Source organism: Cimex lectularius, unplaced genomic scaffold (genome assembly GCF_000648675.2).
Source record: "Cimex lectularius strain Harlan isolate CLEC.00 unplaced genomic scaffold, Clec_2.1 scaffold105, whole genome shotgun sequence".
NCBI lineage: Eukaryota > Metazoa > Arthropoda > Insecta > Hemiptera > Cimicidae > Cimex > Cimex lectularius.
Window position 1 is genome coordinate 123,832 of NW_019394178.1, and position 22,461 is coordinate 146,292.

A 22,461-nucleotide genomic window follows, 5' to 3' on the forward strand; every position below is an offset into this window, starting at 1 on the left:
TCAAGATCGTGGAGTGTATCAGAAAGTGATGGACGTGCACTTATTCGTCTTTTGAGGTTATCCCATAAATGTTCGTTGGGGTTCAACTTTGGAGAACGGGCTGGTCAGGCTAAGGCCCTGATGTTATGCTGTTGAAGGTACGTTCGTACTACGCTAGTGACATGTGGACGGGCATTATCGTGCATTAGAGTAGGATTGTCGTTGATTTCATCCAGGATAGGCTAAGTATGAGGTTCCAAAATTTCATCCACATTCATCGCCGTCAGACACTCCACGAACAACAACCAACTCTATGCGACTCTCCCTTGAAATTCTTGCCCACACCAGCACTGAGCTACGTTGAAAAGGTCGGCTCTGGGAAACATGACAGGCTTCGTACTTTTCATTTCGCCATCTCCACATGCTTTCACGCCCTTCTGGAGATCGTAGAGCAAATCTATACTCATCTGTAAAAAGTAGAGCAGACCAATCGTCCAAAGACCAATGGCTGTGTTTTCCAGCAAATGCAAGCCGTGCAACTCTGTTTGTTCTGGTCGATTCAGGTCCTCTTACCGGTCAAAAAGCTTTCAGTCCATACTGATTTAATCTTCTTCGAGCAGTGCGTTCAGAAATTTGGACACCTCGTACTTCCTGGAGCTGATGAATCGGTCGAACAACAGTGAGGTGCCGGTTTCGCAAAATTCTCAAAGTCAAAAAACGGTCATCCTGTCGTTCTGTTACCCAAGGTCGCCCAAAACCGGGCTTTCTATGGCAGGACCAAGTTTCTCGAAAACGTCTTACGGCGTCATACCCGATGGAACGTCCATCATCAATAAGTGCCACACCACGCGCAACGTCCTCAGCACTAAGTGGAATGTTTAAGTTTAAAATTTGAAATTAAGGAAACAAAGGTGAAAACCAAACGGTTTGTTGCTTCAGAATTCAAATGGGACTGAATAAACATTTTCAATTCCGTAAAAATTAAACATTGAAAAGCCCTTTATCCTTGTTTTGGATTAAGGATTAAGTGTGTTTATGTCTAATTGATATTCCCAATTTAAAACATAGTAACAAATATTTATTGATAAAAACAATGAGATTAATTAAGGGCATAATTTTCTTTTATGGAGAAAATGAAAAAAATATGTTGGGGTGGAATTTTTTGCCTGTCAGTGTATAATTCCTTTTATGCTCATTTTGACTGTTTCTATCGATTCTTTACAGTTGGACAGCTTCACTCTCTTCATTCCACTGTCACTGAAACATTTCTTCATAATTTTCGATAAATTCTTCCCGTCTTGCCGTTGACGCATTTTTGACAAATTAACTTTACGAATCGGCCATTAAGCGTCCGCCTTCAAAGGCAACTCTTCATAAGTAAAAGTTCGCTGGGAAGAAAAATTACACCCGGGGTCTAAAAAAGGTTAAACAAATTATAAATAACTTCCAACCTTGTATTTTTTTTAAAAATAAACGCAGGTTATAATAGTCGTAAATGTCTGTAAAGGGAAACACTCGTCTATTTTCCCTTTTCACTGTTTACTGATTTCGTTTCTTTTCAATAAATCTCCCTCCTTCCCCTTTCATATTGTCTCCGCCCCTGCATTATTCATTATTCGAAATATGAAATGGATCATTTGTCTTTGGCGAATGCTCCGTTTAAATAAAAGGAAATTCAATTTTTTTTGTGCGAATTAAATTTGCCTTGCAATCCGTTATCCCTGTCGACGAATTTAACCTTAAATAATTGTTCAATAAACAAAACAACAAAGGTAAAACCATAAAGGATTTGCCAATGGATCTTGGTATGGTCGAGTTGGAAAATGGAATTCATTTGTTTCTGCCAAACTTTCGCCCCTATTTTAAGGTAATCATCAGACATAATTTAGTTTTTAATAGATGGTTTCAAATTTCTGTGACGACTGAGTTCCAACATTGCCAAGGATTTTTTTTAAACTGCAGTACCCCTATAGCTGAATTTATTTATACCTGCTCCCTTCAGGCCATTTATACTGCTGACATGCCGATACATCCCAAAGTCATCCTTACAACCTACGCTGGCGATATAGCAATTTTATCTCCTAGCTACAGTCCTACCCAAGCCACATCTAATATGAGCCTGATTAACTTATGGTGCAAAACGTGGAAGGTGATACTGACCGAGGCCAAATGAACTCAAAATATTAGTTCATATTGAACAAACAGCCTTAACCAGGTCTGAACGTTAACAATAAGAACTACCGACATCTACGCAAGTAAAATACTTAGCGTTATACTTAGAAAATACACTTACGTTGAATCCTCACACAAGACGCAAGGTAATACTGAAATCAGACATGACGGTAAAGAAGAAGCTAACTCTATATAACATTCATTAGAGTTCGTGATCCGATTGACCGAATGACGTTTTTCAATTAATTAATCTTTATATAAGGCATTGGTTGAGATAAAAAAAGTCAGTGTCACGAGAGGGATTCGAACCCACGACCTTCGGCTAAATACGCCGCTGCTCTACCACTTGAGCTATCCTGCCTTCAATCCACTCGGACACTAACTTCCCAACTCAACCCCACATTTCGAATTTTCCCTCTTTTTTGTCGACTCGGGTGGATCGAAGTAGCTCAAGTGTAGAGTAGCGGCGTATCAAGCCGAAGGTCGTGAGTTCGAATCCCGCTCGTGGCACTGTCTTTTTATCTCAACCAATGCCTTATATAAAGATTAATTAATTGATAAAACAGTATGTCAACCCATTTGTACATATGGACTAGTAATTCCAATGATATACGATAAACGCTTTTGAGACAGAATGAAACTAGTCATATGCGATTGTGAGATTTAGAATTGATGCAGGCAATTATTTGAAAGTTGCGAATTAAGTGTTCTGGTTGATGGCCTGGCTAAGCGGGCTATTCATGAGGGTGAGCTTCTAGCTATTCCTATTCCCCTCCAAGAGGTAAAGCTACAAATCAAAAAGATGGTGATTCAAAAATGGAACAAAGAAAACGAAAGCCTACACACAGGAGCATTTTTTACATCCATAAACCCCAACATTAATCGGTATCCTTGGTTTTATAATTTCGGAATGACAAAGAAGGACTGTACAATAATTACCAGACTAAGGGCGAACCATGGGGTCTGTGACGCGTACCTAAATAAAATTGGAAAGCGCGATAATAGCAAATGTGAAAGATGTTTTGTGAAAGACGATCTTGAACACGCTATAATGATCTGCAAAAAGTATGCGCCACAAAGAGAATGGTGGTTCGTAAAAATGTATGCGATGAAAGACATCGAAAAGCCTTTCAACTACACAACTTTATTGGTCTCAAAAAATAAAGGCATCTACTTATGTTTGTTAAAATTTATACGTAAGTGCGCGTTAACCATATGAGAATTAAATATTAACTAAGTGATTTGTTATTGTTATTTATCTATTCGTTTGTTTGTTAGTTTATTTATTTGGCTATTTATTTATTTATTATGGTCTTCTCTAGTTGACTTCGAGTCAGTATGGATTACTCTAAACAATGGGGGGGAGGTTTCCGGGCTGGCGTCGGGGGGGCCGTCGGTCCGGCTGCTGTTTTCTTGCTGGGTGGAGAACGGGGCCTCCAGAGCGAAGTTGCTCCGGGGGTTTGGGAGATGTGGACTTTTCCACATTATTTCGATGTTAGTGGTTTTTATCCACATTTCCGCTAAGACCCTCGTTATAGAGAAAGAATATTCCTAAAGAAGGATACCCAAATGGCAGGCCCGTTGATCCGCCCGGCTGGTTGGCTGCGTCCGGGTTGGTGGCCCTCTTGGTACCGCCTAAATGGCCACCCTCCACATGTTGTTGCACACGAGCTTTAAAGTCCGGTGGCTAATGCAGAAACGTAAAGCAAAAAAAAATGTTCTGGAGCATCTGGCCTTGATGAACTAACCCTTTTAGTCATTAGACTCTCGTCTTCTATGTATATGCCGTGTCAAAACGCCTTCCAAGCTTACTAACTATTTTAAGGTCATCACCCTGAATCGGTCCCACTGCCTTTAGCAACGGAGTCGGTCATCAAAAATATTTGAAATCGTCTTTGAAAAACTTAATTATGTCGACTTGTAGACAATAGTTTTGCCCTGATGATGACCTGAAAAGAAGTCCAAAGCTTGGCAGTAGCCTTTTGCTTTTTTATGAAGACAGAATAATCTTGGATAGAACAATGGTCGATACATATAACACTTACCGATTAAACATCCTACCTATCTGGAATTACGAAGCGGAGATGTGAGTACCACCAAGCCATCTAACAACCAAGTATTCCAATCAAAGAAACATCCGAACTACTTACTATGTCTCCGACCTCACTGTATACAATTATCTCAACTTTCCCTTCGTCAAAGAATTGATCTGTTCCCGCTTCCTTATGTTTCACTCCAATTTTTCTACCAATTCTAACCCTACAACCACTTACCGCCCTACGCCATCTTCACTACCTCCCACCGGAAGAGCTCGCCGTTTTGTAAATGAAGACATTCTATTATACTGAGGGTTCTGATAATTTTAATAATAGGGTTTGGATAGTGTGAGTGTTTATTGTAGGTCGTGTTGATAAATTTTAAGTAAAATCTTTGTTTAAATTTATTTTTATTTTATTTCATGGTAATGTCAGCTTGTATTGAGGATAAAATGAATTTACCTGAATTTTTAAATTTAATGGCACTACAATAGATTCGTGGAAGTTGTGATCCAAAGGTAAAACAACACTTCCTCATTACTCACAGGTCTTGTGGGTTTAGTGTTACACGTTCTGTTTCAAATTAGGAGAGCAGCGACCATTTTTCGTACCAAAAAATCCCGTTTTCAAAAATATATATATTTTCACTTTTTAATTAATAACACTTGTTATCTAAGGTCTTGGTTGAGGTGAAAAAGCTAGTGTCACCAGCGGGATTGGAACCCACGACCGTCGGCTCAATATACCCCTTCTGTGAACACTTAAGCTACAATATCTTGACTTCTACATCGACTAGGACTAGAACTATCATAACATTCTGAGATTTGTTTGTGTTTGAAATAATTTTTGAAAATTACAAATCATGCTTTTTATGGTAATCTTGTTCTTACGAACCTGTAATTCGCTTTTAAATTGACTCAACTCTTCTCTTTTATGTATTTACTGTGTTATAGATTACCTTCCTAACTGAAGTTTCTTCTATCACCTCTCTACCGGATAAAAAAATCATTGTGTAACGCTTTTAAGAAAACGGAAAAAAACGATCTCTGCCTCACTTTTGATCAAAACTAATTTTAACATTCAAACCTACATTTAAACCATTTTTTAATACAGTAAATAATTGTCCCGAGCGGGTTTAAAAACAGAGACGTAAATGTTTTTGTATAACAAAGGTACAATTTGTACAATTTTGTCACAACTTTAGTCTACTGTTAAAATTTTTTTGACTGATAATTTTTAACAAACACTGGAAAGAAGACAATTTAATATTCATAGTATACTGAATCAAATAACATAATAAAGGATTAGTTGTAATAAACCAAATAGATTTTGAGAAAATGGTACCAAAATGGTGACATCATGTCCTATATTTACACCTAAAAATTTCCTGAAATACGGTACAATTTTGAAATTTCGAGCTTAACCACACTGTACTGGAGAAGAATGCATATTGATATTACAATCTATCAAGTAGAAGTGGGGTTAAATGTACAAATAAAAAAGCTAAGAAAAAAATCATGAAAATATATTCAATGATGACTATTCAAAAATCTGATATGCGGTCTGATGTGATGTAGGTTTCAGAAAAACATTTTCTCTATCGTGCCAACGTTTCGATCTTTATTGAGATCATCTTCAGAGCCTGGGATTTCCAAACATTGTTTAAATTTAACAAATACATGTAGGATGTGGAAATGTGGAAAAAAAGTGAATTTGTACAATGCAACATGTATTTTTTATATTCAATCAAAGAATTTCTACTCTCTCCAAGTGTTTGTTTTCTGTGTAATTGTGCCATTCTTGCGTGTCGTGTTGAGAGTGCCAGTGAGATATTGCTGTTTTATGTTTATATGCATCACACATATATACATTTTTGTATATACCGACTTCCTTCCCCACCCCTTTAAAATCCAACGTATATAACCACCACCACTTAACAAAGGATGGAGTCAATTGAAGTGAACTAAAGAAACATAAAAACCTAGGTAATAAAAAACAAAATCTCACCTTCCTTGTATTTCCTATTCATCATCATCATTACCTACAAACTGCGGAATAGGTGAATAGAGCCAAATTAGTATTTCCCCGAGAAAAAAAAATGAATACTTTAGTGTTGGGGTTTTTCCGTTATTGGGTCGAGTCGTTTCATCAATACGGCAAAATAAAAATCACTTTCTACGTTATTAAGCTGGCAAGAAAATAAGTTTTTGCGGGATATTTTTAAATGTTCGGAGATGTATTTTCCGTTGTTTGCAATTACTTTTGGGCATATTTCAGGTAGCATTCCTTTCGCATAAAAATTCCTATCTTTTCAATCCAGGAACCTTTGAACAGCTGTTTGGCCACTTTCAAAACTTTCAAAGTTTGGGTCATTTTTTAATGACCAAAAGAAACAGTAGTCACAAAGTTGTCAACGTGAGTATGGTAGGTGTGATAAAATTTTCCAATTCTGATTAGTTAATGATTGTTTGGTCTTTAAAGCAACGAGGTGTGGGCGTCGTGGTAGTGAAAGACTACACCTTTTCTGTTTGCTACTGCTGGCCGTTTTTACTTTATTAGAAGATCTAAACGGATTAGCTTTCACAGTACGGTTCACTATTAACCGTTTGCCTTTGTAGAAAAAGCTCTTGTTTTTCTTTTCTTTATTTATTTACACCTGCGTCAATTGTTGCTCTTAAGTAAATTTGATAGCATTTTACAACGTTAAAAAAACTTTAAACAGAAAAAAAGAGGAATTACTGGTTAGTAGTCACTTTTATACATAAGCAGTAATTAATTTCACTGTTATGCTCTGTCAATTATGAGGTCGCGAGGCCATCGGGGAGGATTATTCGGATGGGTGCGGGAGAAAGGTTTCTGACATGGGGGTTTGTGTGACTGGATAATTCTTCGTGTAACCTTGTAGCGGTTTTTCACTGCTAGAAAGGTTTATTGGATGTTAAGGTCCTTGTGAATGGTAAGATTGGATACATAGAAAGGTGCATTGACGATGGTTCCAAGGATTTTTGATTGTAGAGATTGGATACGTTGGAGGTTGGAAGGTTTTGTTGGAATCCCAAAGTTCGACGACGTATGTCCAAATTGTTCTCAAAATAGTTGTATAAATGAGCCGTTTATTTTGTAAAGTCAGTTTTGAACGTTTATCCAACAATCTTCTGAGAAGTCTGAATTGTCTGTCGGGTGTGAAGGTTCCATGTAAGTCGTTTGCCAACTTATATCCCACGGTAGCGGACTACAGTAGCTGGGGGGAGAGGGATACTATTATAACAGATGAGAGGTGTGGTTATTCGCAGAGGTTATTTTGTTCAATGGGTGAAACTGACATTTTTGTACGTTTATTGTCATCTTCCACTGCTTGAACCACAGCTCAAGGGATGTGTCATGGCTTCGTAAAGGTGACCATTCACGATCACTCCAAATGGAACCGCGCCAAGCCGTACAGCTTCATTTGGACTGCCTGAAATTTGAGGAGGCATTCACGACCGCTCCACAGCCAGTCGCTCCGAACGTCAACCAGTGAATTACCTTCTCAAAATGGATGACGGTCTCTTGTGCTACTCTTCTGTTTATTTATATATTAATCGAAGAGGAAATGATGTAAGAAGTGGCTCCTGAACAGAAGCCGTAATACCCACATCAATTTGATGAAAGATGTTTCCCTTTAACCCGCTGATTGGAGGAACTATTTAAGGATGGATGAAACGTCTTATTTATACATTATATTTAGTGTTCTATTGACCAAATTACTTCTTTCAATTATTTAATCTTTTTTGTAAGATTTTGGTAAAAATAAAAAAGCTAGTGCCATAAGCGGGATCTGAATCCATGGCCTTCGGCTAAATACACCGCTGCTCTACCATTGGAGCTATCGTGACTTCGATCCTCTCCGACACCAAAAAATGGCAAAAAGAGAGAAAATTCGAAAGGTTGTAGGTTGAGATGGGGAGTTGGTGTCCGAGTGGATCGAACTATCGAAGTCAAGATAGCTCAAGTGGTTAGCGCAGCGGCGTATTTAGCCGAATGTCGTGGATTCGAAACCCCTCGTGACATTATTTTTTCATTTCAACCAAAACCTTACAAAAAAAAAAAATTATATTTACTCCAGCTTGTTACCCCCTTGATTAGAAAACAGTCATGAGAGAAATCATCACTACATGAAAGGTTGGCAACCACATTACGATTTCTCGCTACAGGGATGAACTACAAAGAACTTAAGTTCTCTACTACGATTTCTGATCATTGTTAGGGGTTATCAATACCGCATCTCTCATTGCATTTGTATCCTTTGTTTTGAAAACGTCGACCAACTGGTTGAGGATCGAATTTCTTTTATTTCTATCGTGGTAATATAATAATTGTCCACCACTTTCATAAACATGGTAAACGTTCATACAATTCAATCACCTCAACAATAAAATCTCGATTGGATGTCATTACTAATAAAGAATAAACGTTTTTTACTTTTTTAGAATGTCGACGGAGATGTTTGCTCAGTGACAGAAAGACGGAGACTGCGCCAAAAAAACGAGGATTTTCCCGTTCACGACCAGGCCAGCGCGCCAAAATCCCTACCCTCCACGCCAGATTTTCCCATTCACGATCGCACCATGCCGTCGTCGCGCCGTAGATATTTGGAGTGGCGCGATGGAGTTTGGACCGGTCGAATATTCGGCACAGCCGGGCATGCCAGTTCAGGTTTGCCATTGACGAGGTTTTTTGGAACGGCGTCGCTCCGTTTGGACTGCTAGGAGGGATCGTGAATGGCCACCTTAAGTTTCTAGTCGAAATGACAAAGTCTTTATGGGAGCAAAGGATGGCGCATCCGCATAGATGTAAGGATCGTTTCTGGAAGATACTTCTGGTCCTAAGATACTTCCTTGGTGGTAAAAGCTCAAAATGTAAAGAGCTGTACCATGTCCCATCAATTGCACAACATACGTTTTTTTCCGTTCATTTGTTGTTTTGGAACAACTGGAGGCCGTTGACCGGGTTGGTAATAAGCTTTTTTGCTGTTTTTCTATGTGGTCCATTTTTCATCACCTGTTACCAATCTATGAAAATATAGGTCGTAAGATAGAAGACAGTGAAGTGAAAAGCAAATTGAGACGCGATCCGTGAATTGCTTTTTCTTCGTTTATGTGGGATCCATGTAACGTACTTGTGAACAAGTCCCTGTTTGGATGTGGTTGGTGATGTATGGCAAACATTTAACATATTTCCCAGTTCTCGGGGCGTCAAAAAGGTTTTTCTTCCAGCCTGAGCCTCAGTGTATCGTCGGCAACCTCAGAAGGCATACACTGCGCGCAACATCTTCAAGAAAAAAATTTCTTTCTCTAGATCGAGCGAACCGCCGATGGACTTTACGAATATTAGTACCAAATACTACAGACGAATTTTCACTTGCGACAAACAGTTACAGTGTTCCCTTTTTGGAATTGAAGTTAACCATACCTTAAAGGCGTTTCATCCAAAGACATGTTTGACACAATTAGAGGAGAAATAAAGCCTTTTAATTTAGAGATTACAAGAGTATTGCTAAACGAAAATAATATAGAATTTTTTAATATTGAGCTAATTAATCCTATAATTAAAAAACGACATTATTTTCTTGCCAAACCATTATTTTGTATTTATGGACAGGTCATAACCTCAATTAGGGAATGGGACATGGACAAGATGCCTGGTAAATAAAACCGAGATCTAATCAAACACAGGTTGAGATGTAAAAAGAGGACTAGGTTAAAAATAAAGATAAGATCAAACATGATATCATTAACTGTAAGTTAATTAAGGTTTTTACTTGAGATAAAAAAGTCAATGGCACGAGCGAGATTCGAACCCACGATCTTCGGCTTGGCTCTACCATTTGTCGCCGAGAATCAAATTGATTACACGACATTTGAAAAATGGCAAAAAGGAGGGAAAATTCAAAAGGTGTGGTTGAGATGGGAAGTTAGTGTCCGAGTGGATCGAGGTCACGACAGCTCAAGTGGTAGAGCAGCGGTGTATCAAACCGAAGATCGTGGGTTCGAATCCCGCTCGTGCCATTGACTTTTTTATCTCAACTAAAAACTTAATTAATTATATGATATTAATTGGTCAAGCGGACCACGAAACTAGTGAAATTAACTGTAAGGTAAAATATTTGAGAGTATTTGTTTTCATTCGACATTGAAGAATAATCCGTCATTTAAAGTCCGCTATGTGATTTTATTGACAAAAGGAAAAAAAATCAGGACCGGCTCGCCCATTTTGAATTATTTTCGAGTCGTACAAGTTTCTTATTTCCAGAAATTCGTTTTCATAGGCTCAAGGCAAATGAGAGGCTAATCCGCGTCGACCCTGAGCCGGTGGAAATTTATTGAATTAAAACCCTGGGCCGGAGAATCGGTCAGAAAATGGTTAGGAAATGGAATTGGGCCGATCAAATCCACTAATGGATTAAGTGCGAGAGTTATGTGCCCAGTGTGGCCGTTTCAATCTGCCAACGTTTGCAATCGCCCATCTGCCACGGCCATTAACGGCCGCTGACTTACATAACATCTTCTGTTCTGATATCCATCAGTTCCAATTGAAACCTCTGACTCTCGGATTCAATTTTTGACGAGGTAGTGGAAACGGTCAACAATTTTGAGATTAAATAAATTTTCGATCGTAATCTGTTTCGTTACATCATACTTTTACAATTGTGTATGACTTTTTTTATATGGAGCGCAACTGTGGGTTACCGCCATAAAAAATCCAGCGCCTCCAATAATTTTTCAATCGATTAATTAATTTTATTTAATAGAAGGGCTGAAAAACAAGGATGCAACAATAAAATGCTTTGGGAACCTCTGAGCAAGAGCGCCTCGAAGTTTTTTGTGGCATATCGAATGAATAAGTAGCAGCATAAGTAAAATAATAAGTATGTGGTGTTTAGCACTCTTAAAACAACACACAGTAATGACACATCTACACAGAAAACAAACACTTTGACCCCAGAAGATGATTTCAATAAAGATCGAAACGTTGGCACGACAAAGAAAATGTTTTTCTAAACCTACGTCACACCAGACCGCATCTCAAGATCTCCAACTAATCATAAAATAATAATACATGCCTTATACAAAAATGTATTTTCTATACCGACTTCCTTCCCCACCTCTTCAAAATCCAACGTATATAAACATAAAACAGCAAAATCTCACTGGCACTCTCAACACGACTCGCAAGAATGGCACAATTACACAGAAGACAAACACTTTGAGTGAATAGAAATTCTTTGTTTGAATATAAAATGTATTTTGCATTGTATAAATTCACTTTTCCACATCATAAATGTATTTGTTAAATGTAAACAATGTTTGTAAGTCCCAGGCCCTGAAGATGATCTCAATAAAGATCGAAACGTTGGCACGATAAAGAAAATGTTTTTCTGAAACCTACATCACACCAGACCGCACCTCAAGATTTCTGAATAATTAATAAAATAATAAGTTTATTCTAAGACAATCTGCCACACAAAACCTCACAAAAATTAGTCCGCTTATTTTTGTTTAGGTATCTTTATTTAATTGTCTTGTTAATTGACTTTAACTTGCCTCTTCCTAATAGAAACCTACTCCCTTAATGTTTTCCATTTATAGCTTCTTTCATGGCAAAATTACCGGGTCATATCTATTATAGGAGTGACGCCTTTCTTATAAAATGCTTCTTTCTAAATCATAAACTAAAAAAAATTTGAAAATCCTTTTCTTTTAATAAATTGTATTTTTTTTATCAAAGGTCTTGGTTGAGATGAAAAGCTAGATTCACGAGCGAGATTCGAACCCAAGAGCTTTCGATAAATACGCCGCTGCTCTAACCAGTTGAGCTATCGTGATTTCGATCCACTCGGACACTAACTTCCCATCTCAACCCCACCTTTTCAATTTTCCATTTGAAAAATGGCAAAAAGGAGGGAAAATTGGAACGGAAAATCAAAATTTCATTTTTGAACACTTTTAAGAAAAACGGTAACTATTATTGAGATGTATGTATTATTGAGTAGAACTTACAGTAATAAAAATGCTGTTTTATGACAGACAAAATTTCCAGGCACATTATTAAACTGATTTTCTAATAATCCTTAAAAAATGAATATAATAAATAATTTAAAATAATTACACTTTTTATCTCAACCAAGACTAAATAAAAAGTTTAATTAATTGGAAGAATTAAATAGGTCAATTATGATCGCTAAACATATAAGGATTAATAATAAATAATCTAAAAATAGAATTTTTAGTCTTTCTTTCACAGGTCATTGGTTGTTTAAAAAANTTTAAAACATATGATTTCGATTTGTTAAAATTTTATTTTGAACTTCAAAATAAAATAAATATTCTTTTTATGTAAGGTTTTGGTTGAGATAACAAAGTCCGCGTCATGAGCGGTATTCGAACCCTCTCAACCAAAACCTTACATGAAAAGAATAATTAATTGAAAGAAGTAACTTGGTCAATTGACCATTAAAACATAAATGGATTAATATTTAATAAGTAAAGGAAGTATTGCTTCATTAACAGTTCCCCGTGGCCTCTTCATATGTCGCCGAGAATTTTATCCTGATTTCAAACACATTTGAAAAATGGCAAAAAAAAAGAAAATTTGAGAGGTGAGGTTGAGATGGGAAGTTAGTGCCCGAGTGGATCGAAGTCACGATAGCTCAAATGGTAGAGCAGCGGCGTATTTGCCGAAAGTCGTGGGTTCGACTCCTGCTCGTGACGCTGACTTTTTTAAACGCAACCAATAACTTTCATAAATATTAATTAATTGAATTATATATTAGATTAAGTATTTCAGTTGAAAAATCTTGATTAAACAGAGTACAATTTTTTTTAACAACCATATGATTACAACTATAAAACACAGTTCGTAACCAAGGAGATGTTAGAAACAACAAATACAACTCTTAAACATTTCACACTCACGCAAACTCACCACTCTAAATTCCAAAACTTGGCGAATAATTCTTTCAATTTGATTAATCTTCTTTATACACATTTGTTTGGAAACGATAAGTTGTTAAAATGGGAGACAGAAGCAGAAAAAGGTTCAACGAAGAATATGACTTGGAAATTTTAGAAACTGTTACGAGCGATGAAACTCTATCGCCAGACTCCGAGGATGTGGACGGTCCCAGCGAAGAAGTGATTCCAACAGATGACGAAGATACAGTAGACGACACGGTAGAAAAGTAAGTACCTAATTTAGTACAAGATTTCCCAGTACCCAATCACGACAAAACAAAACATATTAATTGAAATCCCATTAAACCAGGTGTTTTAGGTCTTATCCACTCTTGAACATAACAAATAATTAAATTCTTTTTTTCCAGCGTACAATGACGGAGAATAATAACAAGCAGCAAGTCTTCCAAATTAGACATAATCTTGACGACAAGCGACATTATTAAAATAAAAACATTATTATGATATATTACTTCTTTATTCTAACAATAGATATTCTAAGCATATGCTTATAAGCATTTGTTTTGCAAAAGGGTGAAATTCATTTATAACCTTTGAGCTTACACTTATACAAAAAAAGAAAACACACTAGTTGACAAGAGCAAATTGAATTTGAAAAACCTTTTGAAATTTCAACGTTTAATAGTAGTAGCAAGAAGAAATCACGCTTTAAATTCACAATGAAATCATTTTTGAAAATTTTGAAAAAGGAAGTATTAGGACAAAAAGATGTTTGTTTTTCTTCGTTCCAACTGGATCTCTTGAAGCCGCCATTAAAAAAAGTAATAGCAATTAACTTTTTTAAAATCTTACAATTATTGATACAATTTAATTTTTTGGGTGTTTTTTGTGTTAAGATAAATAAAATTATTAAAAAAACTACGTTTATTTGATGTCCTACAATCGTTTTGTATAATCCAATTTGCATTCAGCTGTGAACGAATTTGTGAGTCACTGTACTTCATTTTAACTTATTAAATTTACTAGTTTTCGTGGTCCGCTTGACCAATTAATATCTTTCAATTAATTGAGGTTTTTAGTTGAGATAAAAAAGTCACGAGCGGGATTCGAACCCACGACCTTCGGCTAGATACGCCGCTACTCTACCACTTGAGCTATCCTGACTTCGATCCACTCAGACACTAACTTCCCATCTCAACCACACCATTTGAATTTTCCCTCCTTTTTGCCATTTTTCATGTTCGAATACCGCTCGTGACACTGACTTTTTTATCTCAACTGAAAATCTTAATTAATTGAAAGATATTGATTGGTCAAGCGGGCCACGAAAAATAGTAAATTTAATAAGTTAAAATGAAGTACAGTGACTCATAGATTCGTTCACAGCTGAATGCAAATTGGGTTATATCATTATTTACTTTACAAAACAATTGTAGGACATCAAATAAACGTAGTTTTTTAAATAATTTTATTTATCTTAACACAACAAACACCCAAAAAATTAAATTGTTCCTTTATCATGATTATTGAAATAATATAAAAGAAATTACCGTGTGCGAACGATAATATGATTGTGTCATAGAAAGTCTTTTAATATTTTGTATGTCCTCCTTTGGCTTTCAAAACGGCACCAGTCCTTCTGGGCATACTTCTCACGAGATTTCTGTACTGTTCTGAACAATTAGGTCCCATTCAACTTGAGTTTTTTCCCAAAGTTGATCGAAGTTTGAAGCATCTCCTGCAGCATCGGCTAAAGATTTTTTAGTTTTCCCCACAAGTGCTCAATTGGATTAAGGTTAGGTGACTGTAGGGGCCAATCCAAGAAAATAAAAACCACGATCAGCACGCCACTCTTTGGTCAGCAATGGTTTCTTCACTTTTCCCGTCGCTCTTAATCCGGCCTCAGCAAACATCTCCGTTTGTTTCAGCACTGACATCCATATTGTCATTATCACGACGCCTACGCTGAATTTGGACAGCATTGTCAACCTGTCCTGATCGAACGAAGCGTAGATACAACGCCTTTTGGCCTCGGAAAATTTTGTTTTATGACCACTCGTCTTCTTTTTAAAACAACTATGATAAATTCCGGAAGATCTTTTAGGTTTTGTTATTACCCCAATAATAACAATTTATATTTTATAAGTCCTTCTTGTAGAGATTTTATTATTTGATCTTTCAAAAATGTTGAAAATGGCTTCATACTGTAATTAAACGGAATAGATCATAACCATTAAGGAAAGGAAATATTTTCAATATGTAAGAAAAATAACTAAATTGATGATACCTGATAACAAATTTGAGACGAATTATTGAATGGTTTTTGCGAAATTTGCAATGAAGTTAACCAAGTCACAAAACTGTTCACACGAAGACTCGTAATAAACTGGCTCAATTCAAAGGTATAAACATAAATAAAGACAGGGTGAATGTTTGTTTACCAACAGTTCAACGAACTCAATCCTATTGCGTTGTCTGGATTAAAAAATACGGGATTTGCAAACTAGAGATTAATAGAAAATTGTCCGCTTGACCAATTAATATATTACAATTAATTAAGGTTTTTAGTTGAGATAAAAAAAAGTTAATGGCACGAGCGGGATTCGAACCCACGATCTTCGGTTTGATATGCCGCTGCTCTACCACTTGAGCTATCGTGACCTCGATCCACTCGGACATCAACTTCCTATCTCAACCCCACAATTTTCCGAGGCCAACCAGTTTTCCCTCCTTTTGCCATTTTTTTTTTCATCTCAACTAAAAACCTTAATTAATTGTCATGTATTAATTGGTCAAGCGGACCACGAAATTAGTGAATTTAATGATTAATATGAAGTGTACTTCACTAAAGCTCTCCGTGGCCATTTCATTTGTCGTCGATAATCAAATCCGATTACACGACATTTGAAAAATGGCAAAAAAGAGGGAAAATTCAAAAGGTGCGGTTGAGATGGGAAGTTGGTGTCCGAGTGGATCGAGGTCACGATAGCTCAAGTGGTAGAGCAGCGGCGTTTCTAGCCGAAGATCGTGGGTTCGAATCCCGCTCGTGACACTGACTTTTTTATCTCAACTAAAAACCTGAATTAATTGAAACAATTTATAAGTTTTTTATAAAGCAATGACTTAGCTTTCTGCTGAGTTTATTGCGACTTAAACAAAAAAGGAAAAACAATATAGTGTCAAAACTGAAAAATTAAAAGTGCTCCTAATTAGAGAATATTCCCAGATTATTTAAACAAAGACGAAGGAATTCCATCCCTCAGCAGGGTTTTCTTGCCGAAATAAGAAGCACTTACTTCTGTGTGTTGTGGACATACACCCAAGATATGATAAGACTCCTCTTTTACTTTAAATTACAGAACACGCTTCAACATTCGAGTCCTTTTCTAGCCATAGCTTTAATTCAGATAGTCCACCCGGAGTTTAAGACTGGATCTTACCTCAACCAGATTCAGGTTTTCTTCTACCACTTTGTTATGACCTTTATGATCTCATAATTGGCATATACAATGAAAAAAGGGTGCAATTCCTTTGCCCCATACAGAGAGCGCGCAGGAATGCCACCCGATTTAAAAATTGTGCATGAGCATTGCTGGGAGTATTTGAATCCCCTGTTCTGATTCTTGGAGGAAACGGTGTTGTTCTATTATATATAACAATAATAGTTGTGCATATCTAATTTGTGTTGAGAGTGAATACATTTATCAGCGTGAATGTGTGATGTGAGGAAGTCTATGGCGGAATATCGAGTACCCTCAATCAGGCCAGTTGTATAATATGTTAAACCCTAATTGAATGAATGGCATTTAAATAGGAGTGAATGTATTTAAGAATGAACGTGAGTACGAATGGGTTTGGAACTGCATGTGTTGTGCTTAATTGACCTAGCTGTTGACAGCAGCCCCCCTCCAGGAGTCAAATCTCGGTGGCTGGATAATGAAAAGTGATCAGAGGTTGTTGCACTCTGCATACTTTCTTCATGAATTATTTTAGATGGGAGCAGTGATAACTGAGCACCCCATAGAGACCTATGTTCTGAAGTACGTAAGTAATGACAGGAATTTTTTTGTGACACTGATGTCCACTGTTTGAACCAAAAGGTTTTCTTTTCTTTACACGAAACGCGGTAATTTTGGGAAACGGACATCTCAAAGAGTTACAGACTTTAAACTGTATTTTATATGATGTGAGAGAGTAAATGAAAATAGAGGAGACAAGGCAGTTTCAATGGCCGACACAAAGTTCGGGGTGACCGATGGTATGGTAAGTAATTTCTTTGTAAAAAAAATCGCTAAAAATTTTCAAATATATCATATTAATCAGACATGTTTAGCGGTCATAATTTGACCTATTTAATTATTTCAATGTGTGTATTTTCCAAATATCATGTAATCAGGTCCCATGGCCAATCAGTTGCTGAGAATCGAATCCTGATTACTCGACATTTGAAAATATGGCAAAATGAGGGAAAATTTGAATGGTTGTAGGTTAAGATGAGGCTGGGGCCGAGTGGATCTAAGTCACGATAGCTCAAGTGGTTACAACAGCGGATTATTAGCCGAAGGTCGTGGGTTCGAATCCCGCTCGTGACACTGACTTTTTTAATCTCAACCAAGACTTTAGATCTAAAGTATCTCATATTGCAGAAAGACCCGGTTTGAGCACCATAACAGACCACTGAGCGAAAGACTGATTTATATTAATTAATTATACTTTTTGTCTAACGTCTTGGTTGAGATGAAAAAGTTAGTGTTACGAGCGGGATTTTTATTTCAACCAATACCGTACTTAAAAATTAATTAATTACAAATGGGCTTTTTTTCAAAAACACCGGCACCCTGAGGGTTTACATGACCTCTGCTCTTGCGAACCCTCGTAAAAAAAATTAATTAATTAAAAAGAATTTATTTGGTCAATCGGACCACGAAACCTAATGGATTTAATAAGCAAAATGAAGTTTACTTCACTAAAGCTCTCCGTGGCCGTTTCATTTGTCGCCGAGAATCAAATTGATTACACGACATTTTAAAAATGGCAAAAAGGAGGGAAAATTCAAAAGGTGAGGTTGAGATGGGAGGTTAGTGGATCGAAGTCACGATTGCTCAACCTCACGTTTTGAATTTTCCCTCCTTTTTGCCATTTTTAAAATGTCGGGTAATCTATTTGATTCTCGGCAACAAATGAAATGGCCACGGAGAGCTTTAGTGAAGATATACTTCATTTTAACTGATTAAATTTACTAGTTTTCGTGGTCCGCTTGACCAAATAATATATTTCAATTAAATTAATCTGTATTTAAGATATTGGGAAGTTTGTGTCCGAGTGGATCGAAGTCACGATAGCTCAAGCGGTTAGAGCAGCGGCTTATTAGCCGAAGGTCGTGGGTTCGAATCCCGCTCGTGACACTGACTTTTTCTCTCAACCAATACCTTAGTTAAAGATTAATTAATTGAAAAGTTTTCTTGTATGTGTTGTCCTCAATTTGTTTGATTAACAATAAATCATTATATAAATATTATTTAATTTGTATATTTACCACCGAAGCCTACGTGTGATGACTGTATTGTGTATATTGAATAATGTCCTGATTTTTATAGAAAAACTAATATTGTGTCCCGAAGGGCCAATGTCTGCACTAGGCCTCTTGGTTAGACAGAATCAAAATTTAGAAAAAAATTTAAAAGGCTATTATAACAATACTCTTTAGTTTGTATATGACCAGAAAATGTTATAAGTTTGTAAATTTCTGATGACACGCCGTTTGAGTACAAAACCAAATATGTGATGGAATGTCAGTACATTATAATATTAAAAATATAAAAATGACAATAAAAATTGGTAAGTCAGACGTTTAAGAGTAAAAGTTTTTTCCTCTTTCTTTCGGCTTTTCTATTAGGAAATAACAGAGTTCGAAGTTTATCCGATTAAATTACTCGGATATCTTCCACGTTTTTGTTCGTGTGAGGTGCACGATTTTCCAGAGAGAAGGGACCGTCGTCGACTCATTCGATAAGTTAATAAAAAAAGTGTTTTAAAACACGTACGGATCAATCTGGAAAAATGTTGGCTTCAGAACTTAGTTTTGATCAATGTACCATCATGTATTCATATTGTATCAAACATGTTGTAGTATAAAAATACTATGTAGTAAAAATTATAATTGAAGTTATTGGTATAGATAAAAAAATCAGTGTCACAAGCGGGACTCGAACCCACGACCTTCGGCTAAGTACGCCGCTGCTCTATCACTTGAGCTGTCGTGACTTCGATCCACTAGGAGACCAACTCCTCTTTTCAACCTCACCTCTCAAATTTTCCCTCCATTTTGCCATTTTTCAAATGTCGTGTAATCTATTTGATTCTCGGCGACAATTGAAATGGCCACGGAGATCTTTAGTGAAGTGAACTTCATTTTATCTTATTAAATTCACTAGTTTTCGTGGTCCGCTTGACCAAATAATATCTTTCAATTAATTAATCTGTATTTAAGATATTGGGAAGTTTGTGTATGAGTGGTTCGAAGTCACGAGAGCTCAAGTGGTAGAGCAGCGGCGTATTTAGCTGAAGGTTGGGTTCGAGACCCGCTTGTGACACTGACTTTTTTATCTCAACCAATAACTCAAGGTTGGTCAAGCGGACCACGAAAACTAGTAAAAATCATAATTTTTTAAACAAATGTTACTCCTTACGTTGCTGGTCCTCCGGGGCGGATTACATTTTTTACCTTCTTTGCTCATTATCATTCATTTAATTACTGAATGAATTAAAAAAATTCAGTAGCGTTTGATGGCTTTATCTACTTTTCCCCGACACATAATCATACAAAAAAACATTCAAATTTAATTTCTCTAAGTCTCTTATGTTCAAACACTTTATATGCTAATATATTTCAAGTCAGACGACTACTGACCTAATCTTCTTATCCCTATTCGTGATTTATATGGAAAATACGATTGACAAATTAAGAAAATAATACAAATAGTATTAAAAAAAATCCCCCACGTGCCTGGAAAAACTAATACAAGTTTTGCGTTCGTTGTTACAAAGTTTGTCACGTTTTTTAATAAAATACCATATGAAAATTAATTACATTAAATTTAAAAGTTAGAAGAAATTAAATATAAGAACAAACGAACCTTCAATGAATTCCACATATACTTAAAAAAATCGCAATGTACAGGAATTTTACTTTAAATAAATTTTTTATAAAAAATTGTTAATTTAACCAAATAAAGCTGCATAGAATGATTATTTTATAGGCCAATTTCATTGCAATTTATTTCCATGTGATATTTTTTATAAAAACAAACTTTATATTTAAAAAAAAACAAAAAATTGTATATTTAATTTTACATAATTTTTCATATTCGTAGAACCCAATAATTAAAAAAAAAAGAATCGTAAATATGTAAGAATTTTACTTTACATGCTTACATTTTATACCATCTAAGTTTTTTTTTTTAATTTTAAAGAAATAGTTCATTTGAATCGAAAAATGGTTAATTTGAAGTTAAAAAGGGTTAATTTGACGGAACAAACCTATAACTTTTCATGGTAAGGAATCCTGCCATACTTATAGTCCCAACCTCTTCCTTTCTGGTTGTGACTATCCCAAAAAGGTACTACCAGGGGGAGATCGAGCGATTTATTACTCAGTTGCTATCAATAAACGCTGGGTTTGTTGTTTAAAAGATCTTTCTGAAGATGACATAACGCAGCAACGCGACAGGACGAAACAGGTAAAAAAGTCAGACCAAAACGATCAGAAACTAAAACTGACGCGTTGATTGTAGCACTTGTTGCATGTTCGTAACTCTAAGGGGACGGTAGGAGTAATAAGATTAAAAATAAATAATCACGGATTTGTGTTAATTTCCACTGCCGTGCGAAGAGAGTTGCCAATTACCAAATTGTTGGAGGACGAGATTTGTTTTCAGTATTCGAAATTGCCTCTTTGGTCTTTGTCCTCCCTGCGCCTACTTTTAACTAAAGTCCTTATTACAATTTATAATCGAAAGTCTGCCCTCTTATTTTTCGTGTAATTAGGAGTCACATTTGCCAATCAGGAAGCACATTCCGGAAAAGTAATGATAGAGCTGTGCCATACCCCTCGACTCGTCCTGTCCATCTACCACACAGAAGTTAACCACTACCTTCCATCCGTTACGCCGCAACGTGGAATTGGTTCGTCTTACCCTTTTTTTCCTTTTTGTCTGTATAACTATCTGGTCCATTTTAAATAATCTCGATTTTATTGAAAAACGTGACACACTTTGTAACAACGTCAGTGGAAGGTTGGATTAATTTTTCCAGGCACAAGGTGGTTATTTCGTAACTACTATTTGGAATATTTTCTTGATTGTTCAATCACATTTGCGATATAATTCATGAATAGAGATACGAACATTAGCTCTATAGTAATCTAACTTAAAATATATTAGCATAGAAAGATTTGGAACATAAGAGACAAAGAAATTAAAACTGAAGATTTTTTTATTAACAATGTGTCGGAAAAAAGCACCTGCATTTTTATAGTAAATTCAGTAATTAAATTGAAGCCAATGATATTGAGAAGAGAGATAAAAAAAAAGGAATCCGGCCCGGAAGACCAAAAATGATGTAATGACAGTAACAAGCTAGGAGCAATGTTCTCGATATGTCCATGATGTGCTTGATAAAATATTATTTTTTAATTTTTTCTTCTTGTTTCTTCAGCTGAGAGAAACTGCATTAAAGCAGGTGGAGTAATAATCATTGATTTTTAGTGTCTTTTTTGTATATTCTTGTCCTTTTTTTAGTTTGCCATTATACATTAAACCAGAGATTTTTTATTATTCTTGCGTGTGGAGTTATATTTTTACTCCTACGCAGGGACGCAGTTTAATTGATTACAAATACGAAATTATTATAAAGTTCCTCGGCTGGGAGACTTAACGTAAATAGCTTATAACTAGAGCTTCTGTGAGTCGAACTATCATTCCAAAAATTGCCTTTACACTGATGGACAAATTTAACGCACCACTCAATTTATTTTTTACTTCTATACTGATTAATCCCATTTGCACAAGAAGTAGCATTAACATTTAAGAGTGGTGCGATTATTTTTTTCATCAGTATATTCTATACAATGTCCTAAGTTTTTAGGGTTAACTTAAAATTAAAAAGCGCTAATTTGAAAATATCGTTCATTTGAAGCTAAAAAGGGTTAATATGAAGATAAAAAAAAAGATTCATTTTTCGTTAAAACGGGTTAGTTAGAAGATAAAAAAGATTCATTTTAAGTTAAAAAGGGCTAATTAGAGGATAAAAAAGATTCATTT

The 22,461-nt window shown here is 36.0% G+C and overlaps 1 non-coding gene across 1 annotated transcript; it reads left to right on the forward strand.

Annotated features, from left to right (window-relative positions):
- The first annotated feature begins 16,120 nt into the window (after positions 1-16,120).
- Trnae-uuc lies at positions 16,121-16,193 on the forward strand. The gene has a single exon. It is a non-coding gene; the product is annotated as a tRNA-Glu (tRNA).
- The last annotated feature ends 6,268 nt before the right edge of the window (positions 16,194-22,461 follow it).